Source organism: Spinacia oleracea, chromosome 1 (assembly GCF_020520425.1).
Source record: "Spinacia oleracea cultivar Varoflay chromosome 1, BTI_SOV_V1, whole genome shotgun sequence".
Lineage (NCBI taxonomy): Eukaryota > Viridiplantae > Streptophyta > Magnoliopsida > Caryophyllales > Amaranthaceae > Spinacia > Spinacia oleracea.
In genome coordinates this window covers 22,493,798-22,503,775 of record NC_079487.1, presented here as the reverse complement: position 1 = coordinate 22,503,775, position 9,978 = coordinate 22,493,798, and positions in this window count along the sequence as shown.

Sequence of the window (9,978 nt, the reverse complement as noted above, 5' to 3'; positions counted from 1 at the left end):
CCCTCGACCAGAAACCGCCCTTTATCTCCCAGAGAATCTTTTCCTACGAAGACAAAACGACTCTGCCAACCCCTGTCGTTCACACCTAAACCAACATCTAAGTTCGTCTTCCCCTTCTTCGTGACCAAGGTATACCTACAACACTTCTGCAGCGCTAGGTCGTAAGTATACATCAAGTCAGACAGGTCAAACGGCATACGCCAGTCTGCAGTAACTCCGTGCACCACCGTGAAAACCCGCCATATCTGGGGCATCAACTGACCCGGGCTCAAATGGGAAACCTCGATAAAGGACCTAACTAGAGGAGTGAAAGGAAATTTGAAGCCAATTGTGAACGGATACTCATACATAACCACATACCCCTCTGGACAGTTAAAGGCTTCCTCGTCCGAGCCGGGAATCTTCACTTCCGCCGACGGCGGCAAACCAGCAAGTTCAACAAACGCCGCCGGATCCACCACAGTAGAATATATCGGGTTAAGGGACTTAACCCGAGTGGATCCCGACTCCCCCTTTCCTCTCGCTACAACCGACTTAGATCTACCCATCTCACTTACAAAAATCTACAAGAAAATCGAAAAAAGAAAGCAAATTTTACCTGAAATCGAGCAAACTCAGTGCGAAAATCGACTTTGCTTTCTCCCTCTTCTCTCTCCTGCTTTCGGATCTAGAAATTTTTTGAAAAATCTTGGTGTGAAGAACTTTATTGCATGTCGTGAATTGATATTTATTACTCTGGAATTCTGAACGGTTTTGTCCCACGAACTAGGCAGTTGAAGACGGTTTTTTGCTTTTTAAATTTGAATTGTTTCTTTTGCTCTGTGTGACTCCGCAAATTCACAATTGGGGGCAAACTGTTATCCCACTTTTTGGACTAACGACATAACCGCTCTATGTTTGATCATGTCGTGTCAACCAGGTTCTGTCGTGTCGCAGGTAAACATAGTTCCAGGGAGATACGTCCGACGTAGCATCGTACGACGAGGCATAAACGACGAAGGACGGGCGACAACACACAGGCAACATAGACGCGTCCTCAAGGAACAGGTTGATAAAGATAAGTTAACCTTAAGCCCATGATAGGCAGCGCCGTCACACTAGCGGGAATGAGTCCAAGACATGCGCGAGAAGCGCGGAGGTGGTTGAAGACTAAAGAGACGTGTAACAAAGATATCCCTATCTTTGTGGGATTCTCTCAACCAACTAGACGTTGGAAATATCTTTTAAAAGCATGAAGACGATGACAAGCAAGGGACATGTTAACTCAAGCACTCACATTCTCAAGCTATTAAGCGTTCATATTATTTTTGTACTCGCTCTTTAATTTTGCTACATTGATTTCTAAAATAAGATACAAACAATCATATAGGAAACTTAGTGGATTGATAGCCTCATAGCTATCCGCGGTTTTTTACCTTATTCCTGAGTTTTCCGCGTCAACACTTCTCCGTGTCGTGTCTCTTTTTGTCTTCCTTTATTTGATTATCGCTTAGTTAGTGTCGACCTAAGCGAAAGATCGCCCCTAGACGAAATTTGGCATAAACACATTCCCTTCATTCCAACACCATAAAAAATACGTTTAACATCACTCTCAATACCCATCTCATGCAAAGATTTTTGACAAATAAATCGGGTAGGAGTTACCTCCCTCTTTTTGAGGTGGATGAAACGGTCTCGTTACGCCTCCGAAGCAAAAATCACCTCCGGAAAATCCTCATCGGCTTCGATTTGGGGCGGCGGAGGTGGTGGTGTCGGTTCCCTTGTTCGGCTAGTGGAAGCCTCATGTTGGTTCCGTGGTTGTGTGGTGCAACTCCTCCTTGGTCGGCTAGCCATAGTAGAAATCTGAAATTTTGGTGGTTTTGGGGTTTTTTTTGTGAAATTTGGGGATATGGTGGAGAGTGGAGGAAATTGAAATTGGTTGGGTATAGGTTGTAGAGGATGATGAGAGGATGATTTTGATGTAAAGATTGTTGAATTTGGTGGAGATTTGAGGGAGATATGAAGGATTGAAGTTTATGAGGGTTGGGGTTTAATGGAGGAAGAGAGAGAAAGATTGAGGTTGAAGATGAATAAAGTGTCGAGGAAACGAAGAGAAAGGGCTGTTATGTCGCTGAATCGCGTTTCGCCCGAGCGGGAGCAGCTCGCCCGATCGGGCGAATTTTGAGTCAATTTTTCTTCATCCGTGCGCGCCCGATCGGTCGCACCTCGCCCGATCCGGATCGGGCGAATTGCGATACCTCAATTTCTTCGTTTTTTTCAACCCAGAATCCTTCCCTAACCTTGGAGTGACGTCATCAACAACCGCCTGATCGGGCGGAATTTCGCCCGATCGGGCATTTTGCTCGCCTTGCCCGCCCGATCGGGCGGATCTTCGCCCGATTCGGGCATTCCACTCGCCAGACGGCCCGATCGGGCATCGTTCTCCCGGTCGGGCAAAACTTGAATTCTATTATTAATGTCGACACGCGCCCGATCGGGCGCACCTTGCCCGATCCGAATCGGGCGATTTGCAGTATGCTCCGTTTCAGCTATAACTTGACTTTTTCGAACTTGGAGCTTTAGGCCTGGACACTATTAAACACCCAAACAACGTAATTCCATCTTCTCACCTCCCTAGCACCAAAAACTATACTGGAATAAACTTAGGTAGGGAAAAACACTAACGAAACACAAAAAAACAGAAAAATAATGACGAAAATTGAAATATTACACTACTAAAGCAGTAGAATACGGGTTGCCTCCCGCAAAGCGCTGGTTTATTTCTAGGTCCCGCTCGACCTCCTTACCTCGAATATGCATCTCATAGGGCGGAAGGATTGAGGTGTTGAACCTTAACCATTCCTACAGTAGCCCCCTCGTGGTACAACTTCAGACGTTGCCCGTTGACTTTGAATCGCTCACCATTATCATTCTCTACTTTGACAGACCCAAAGTTGCTTACCATAGTCACGGTGAACGGCCCAGACCACCTAGACTTAAGTTTTCCAGGGAATAGCTTAATCCTAGAGTTAAATAGTAGAACCTTGTCGCCCACCGCGAACTCTCTATGCAAAATATGATTGTCGTGCCACCTCTTGGTCTTTTCCTTATAGATCCGGGCACTATCATAAGCTTGAAGTCGAAATTCATCGAGCTCACCCAATTGAAGTAATCGCTTCTCACCGGCTAACTTTGCATCCATGTTGAGCTCTTTGATTGCCCAATAAGCCTTGTACTCCATTTCTACTGGTAAGTAACACGCCTTGCCATACACCAACCGATACAGGGAGGTAACAATAGGTGTCTTGAAGGTGGTTCTGTATGCCCATAGAGTATCATCAAGCTTATCGCTCCAATCCTTCCTAGACTTCGCCACCACTTTCTCAAGGATAGATTTGATCTCCCGGTTGGAGACCTCAATTTGCCCACTCGTCTGAGGGTGGTAGGCTAGCCAGTGCGGTGATAAACTCCATACTTGCGCAGGAGCGCATCCAAATGCTTCTAATGGAAGTGTGACCCTCCATCACTAATCAAAGCGCACGGAACCCCAAATCTAGGAAAAATGACCTTCATGAATAGAGAAATGACCGTCTTAGCATCATTAGTAGGTGAGGCAACAACTTCCAACCACTTGGACACATAATCTACAGCAACAAGGATATACAGGTTACCCTTGGACGATGGGAATGATCCCATGTAGTCAATTCCCCACACATCGAAGATTTCAACCTCAAGGATCCCGTTTTGTGGCATCTCATACATCCTCGAAATAGTGTCGGCCCTCTGGCATGCATCACAAGCCATAATAAAAGCCTGTGCATCCTTGAACATAGTAGGCCAGTAAAAACCACATTGTGACAACTTAACATTAGTCTTTGACGGTCCATGGTGACCACCATAAGGTGAAGAATGACACCTACTGATAATACCCTAGACTTCCCATTCTGGAACACAACGCTTGTACAACCCTTCCGCAGTCTCGCGAAACAAATAAGGGTCATCCCAAAAGTAGAACCGAACATCATGTAGGAATTTCTTCTTCTGTTGATATGTAAGATCGGCCGGAAGAATACCCCCTACAATGTAGTTAGGAAAATCTGCGAACCATGGTGACTCGCTGGCAAGTGCAAGTAAATGATCATCCGGGAATGAATCATCGATCGGTGTAGACACTTTACCATCATCATACCTCAATCTAGACAGGTGATCTGCAACAACATTCTCAGCCCCTTTTTTATCGCGAATCTCTAGATCAAACTCCTGTAGCAGTAGTATCCATCGAATAAGCCTGGGTTTGGCTTCCTTCTTTGAGAGCAGATACTTAAGAGCCGCATGGTTAGTATAGACTATCACCTTGGACCCAATCAGATAAGTGCGAAACTTGTCCAAGGCATAGACTATGGCTAGAAGCTCTTTCTCAGTAGTAGCATAATTAACTTGATCTTCATCTAATGTCTTACTTGCATATTAGATGGCATACAAGACCTTTTCCTTTCTCTGACCCAAAACTGCCCCGACTGCATAATCACTTGCATCACACATTATGTCGAACGGAAGATCCCATTCGGGAGAACGAATGATGGGAGCTGAAATTAGTGCCTGTTTAATCCTGTCAAAGGCCTCAAGACAAACATCAGTAAACACAAACAGGGCATCCTTGAGGAGGAGCTGGGTAAGTGGTTTAACAATTTTAGAAAAATCCTTGATAAAGCGGCGATAAAACCCCGCATGACCAAGAAAACGTCTAACGCCCTTCACATTAACTGGAGGGGGCAATTGTTCAATCACTTGAACCTTAGCTTGATCCACCTGAATGCCCTTATCAGATATTAAATGTCCCAAGACCACCCCTTCAGTAACCATGAAATGACACTTTTCCCAGTTTAGGACTAAATTACACTCTTCACATCTTTTCAAAACTTTAGTCAGATTTAACAAGCAAGAACCAAAAGAAGTACCATAGACACTAAAATCATCCATAAACACTTCCATGATAGACTCAATAAATTCAGAAAAGATGCTCATCATGCAACGTTGGAAGGTAGCAGGTTCATTACACAGGCCAAAGGACATCCTACGATATGCAAAAGTACCATAGGGACAGGTGAAGGTGGTCTTTTCCTGATCGTCTGGATGTATGGGAATTTGAAAGAAACCAGAATAACCATCCAGATAACAGAAAAACTTGTGACAGGCCATCCTTTCTAACATTTGATCAATAAAGGGAAGGGGAAAGTGGTCCTTTTTAGTAGCAACATTCAAACGCCTATAATCAATGCACATGCGCCAACCTGTGACTACCCTAGTTGGTATCAACTCATTTTTCTCATTTCTAACCACAGTCGTCCCCCCTTTCTTAGGCACTACCTGAACAGGACTCACCCACTTAGAATCAGACACAACATATACAATACCCGCATCAAGCAATTTCATAATTTCAGCTTTTACAACATCTTGCATGACTGGGTTCAGACGACGCTGGGGTTGAATGCATGGTTTATGATTTCCATCTAGATGTATCCTATGCATGCAAAAGTCAGGGCTTATACCCTTTAAATCATCAATACTGTACCCAATGGCCTTTTTATGCTTTTTCAACACAATAAGAAGTTGGGATAACTGGTCTGCATCAAGTGCAGTACTGACGATTACAGGGCAAAGTTGTTCATCATCCAAAAACACATATTTAAGGTTGGCAGGAAGAGGCTTAAGTTCGGGTTTCTTTACCTCTTTAACAGGACAAACCGGTCGAATTAACCTCTTCAATTTGGTGCTCTCCGGTTCACACTCTCCACCATCAAGAGCCAAGTCTTGAGCATCCACTTCAGCACTCCAAGAACTGCTATCGCCTGCAGAAGATTCACAACAAAGCACTGCCTCCAAAGGGTCTCTTTCGAGAACTTCGGAGATTTTATCACGCATAATAAAATCAACTACATCAATTTGATAGCATTTTTCTTCCTCTAGCATTGGACTTTTTAAGGCACTATTCAGATTAAAAGTCACCTTATCATCCCCAACAGACAAAGTCAATTTCCCACTTGAGATGAGTCAATTTCCCCGGCAACGGCGCCAAAATTTGACAGGCTTAATCGCACTCCTATCAAAGATAAACCTAACGTTCACCAACTAAAAATATAGCAAGGGAAGCAGGGATCGTATCCACAGGGAAACAACGTTCTTCTACTATTAATTAACTAATCTAGACTACTGGTAACAAAGAGTTGGATTGTTTTGTATATTAAGCTAAGGCAAATAATCAAATCGGAAAATAACAATATTAAAGGAATCTAGGGCAGCGGTTCACCATAAACACAGACCGGGATTGGACAATGGACAATAACAATCAATTAACAATCATAACTAGGATATCATGCATCTCTCGAATCTTATGAATTCCTTAGGATAGAACAATTAGCGGGCTCTCGCTACGTACTAGAAATAATTCCTATCTAATAGCCACAGACCAAAAACATCAGATTTATACCTCTCGGCGCATAATCTAAGGTTAATCAAACTCAAATCAAAATAGTCTGGCCGAACAGAATTGACGAGCAATAATAATAAGCTATAGAAATTATAATCAATCAACCAAATATCATGTCCACATATAATCCCAATCATGCATTCATGGATCCCCTAAACCCTAAAAATTAAACTACTCACTCATGATAATAAATAACAAAGCAATTAACATAATAGAAAACATGATTAAAGCAATAAACTAAATTAGAACAAGAAGCAATACCTAATTGAAGAACAATGAATAATGAAAGCTTGAATTTTTGATTGAAAATAAAACTAAGTGTTGGAACAAATTTGAGAGAATAATAAGCTAAGGAAAATAAACTACGGTTCAAAACTCAAATAAAAGGTGTACTTCAAAAATAATAAAGGCTAGCTTATATAGTTTTCCTAAAATAAAGCTTAAAAACGGAAAAGAAACCACGCGAAAATAGCTGGAGGTTGGCGTCGCCCGATCGGGCGAAGTGCTCGATAGTCGGCCCGATCGGGCCAAATTCCGCCCGATCGGGCGGTTCGCGAAGTGTCCATATTTCCTTCTGATGGGCGCCCGATCCGGACCGGGCGAGCTGCGCCCGATCGGGCGCGTGTAGATGACATTAAATCTCTTTTAAATCCGCCCGATGGTCGCATTACGCCCTCAGCTCACAGGGCGATTTGCAATCTTCAATATCCTTCGCCCATATCACCGAGTCTAACTCTCGGGGCTCAACTATAAGAATCTAAGGCTCCCAAAAGTCGACGATAAAGGTCCCGAACTTCCTCGGGCTCGAGTAGTGGCCTAAATCAACATGAAACGGGTCTTAAAAAGACCAATTTCTCATAATCAAACCTGAAACTTAAGGCACACTCAATAAAGCATATTAATACTAAAAACGGCTCCTAAGAGCTCATTTGACGCATAAAAGTACTAAGGGACGGGGGTGAAACACTATATAAAACACACATATCACCCATATTGCCGAAAATATTAGAACCTTAAGGGCGATTCTAGTTAGTCAATCTTAAGGCGGATCCGGTCGTGCTGTGGACTTTTCTACGGAGGGACGACACTTGGAGTCCTAAAGACTTGTTCTTGTTCGGTTCGGGCGCAGCAAGGGAGGGCACGCTACAAAGAGTATGCATCCTAATTATGCTAATTGTTATGTGGCAATTAATTTGGTTTCCTGGCTTTTATGGTTTTTCCGCATGATTTATATTCGTTTATATGTATCATAACCTAACAATTATATCTACTTTTCTACATTTCTAAATCCAATATTCAATTCTTATGATGTTTTCATTTGAGTGTACACTCATGATAAACTAGGAAAAGTGTTCAAAAGTGCAATCTTTGGGAGTATTTCACTCTTGAAACTCCTCCCAAATGATTTTCTAAGCACATTTTCAATATCAATATGCAAGATTCAAGCTTTTTTTTCTCAAAAACATTTAGTAAAGTGACGAACTTTCATACTTGAAAGGTTTCCCTTTTACAACAATCATCATACAATTTTCCAAAATACAAATCTTTTCAAAGTTCAAGAATGTTTGGAAAAGTGCAAACCCTTTTTCAAACTAGAACATATGAACATTCAACTTTCTGTGTTCAAATACAAGTTCTACTTTCAATATTCAATAATATTTAAGTGAGATCAACTTCTCCATAAACTAGAATCAATTTCAAGTTATGTAGCATATTAAAGGTGAAACCTTTTAAGCATGAAAAGGTCTAATCTTTAAGAGCCAAGCCTCCTATTTTCAATATTCAAGTTCTATTTCAATAATCAAAATCCATGATGCCTTATGAGAGCAACTCATCTAAAGTTGAGATTTTATAGAGAATTGAATCCGTGTTGGACACGCTTATTATTAAGTAGTTGTTTGACGTTTGGTTCTCAAGTACAATAATACAATTTCAATATCGTTATTTCAATTTCTCACTTTCAATACCGCAATTTCAATATCGCACTTTCAATATCGCACTTTCAATACCGCACTTTCAATATCGCAACTTCAACATCGCACTTTCAATATCGCAAATTTAATAGGGCACTTTCAGTATTGCACCTTTATTTCATATGCTTGCTATTTCAATTCCGCACCCTTTACTCACCTTTTTAAGGTGATGTGGTTTTGCACCTAAACGATGTTGTACGCATTTCAATAATTCCTATTTGTGATGATGCTTTACATGTTTATTGCTTTCATCACCCAACATGCTAAATACAATAATATACAAAAGGTTACATCACGCTTAACAAATATAATTTTAGAACAAATCGGCCTTAGGTTCCCTTAATTAACTTTAAAGCAAAGTGACCACGTACAAGTAGCAAATACAATGTTCCAAATGCATTATTCAACCAACCTAGTGTCATGATTATGATTTCACGAAAACAATTCTTGTCTTGTGTTTGAATGCACTTTTAAAGTTTGCCAAAATAAGAGGTTCGTTCCCGTACCCGAATCTCACACATTCGGTTTCAACATTCAATGCCTTATCCAAAAGAGTCAATTTTGGACCGTCCAAATTAACCGGACCCTTAAAATGTTTGGTGGCGACTTCTTCAAGTTCAAAATTTCAAAAACCGTAGGGAATAATCCTATAACCGAAGGATAAAAAAAAAACCCCCTACAATCCGGGGACTCCACTGGGGAATTTCAGACTTCAAATTCGAGTATGCGAGCACCTTACGAGCAACCTGCTACTTGTTAGGTTATGATACATATGATATTACATAAAATCATGCGGAAACAACCATTAACCCAGGAATACATATTATTTACACATAATCATATAGCATAATTTAGATGCATACTCTTTGTTGCGTGCCCTCCCTAGCTGCGCCCGAACCGAGCAAGAACAAGTCTTTAGGACTCCAAGTGTCGTCCCTCCGTAGATAGTCCACAGCACGTCCGGATCCTCCTTAAGATTGACCAACTAGAATCGCCCTTAAGGTACTAGAATTTTCGGCACTTTTGAGCAAGATGTGTGATTGAATTTTTCTCTCAAAAACTCACTTTGAATACTTTTAAAAAACTCGTTGTAAATTGTGAACCCAGGCCACATATTTATAGGGGTATGGAAAGGGAATTGGAATCCTATTCAGATACAAATTAATTAAACCTAGAATCCTACAAGAACTCTAATTAATTAATTTATCAAATAGAATTAGGAATTTAATCATTAACCGAACTCTGCACGTTTTAGGAATCGTGCATGAACACAAACACTTACGCACACACACACGGCAGCCACGATGGGCCGCCCATGCGCGTGCGTGCGAGCAGCCCACGCAGCGAGGCCTACGCGAGCTACAAGCCCACGTAGCTCCTGCGCGCGCTGCGCACGCTGTGCGCGCTGCCACGGCCTGCTGGGCCTGGCCTTGCGCTGGGCCTGGCGTGGCCTTGGCTGTTCGTGTGGCGCGCTTTGGCTTGCTGGGCGATGGCCTGGCTTCGTGCTGGGCCCTCGTCCGGCAGGCCTCGTCCGATGCT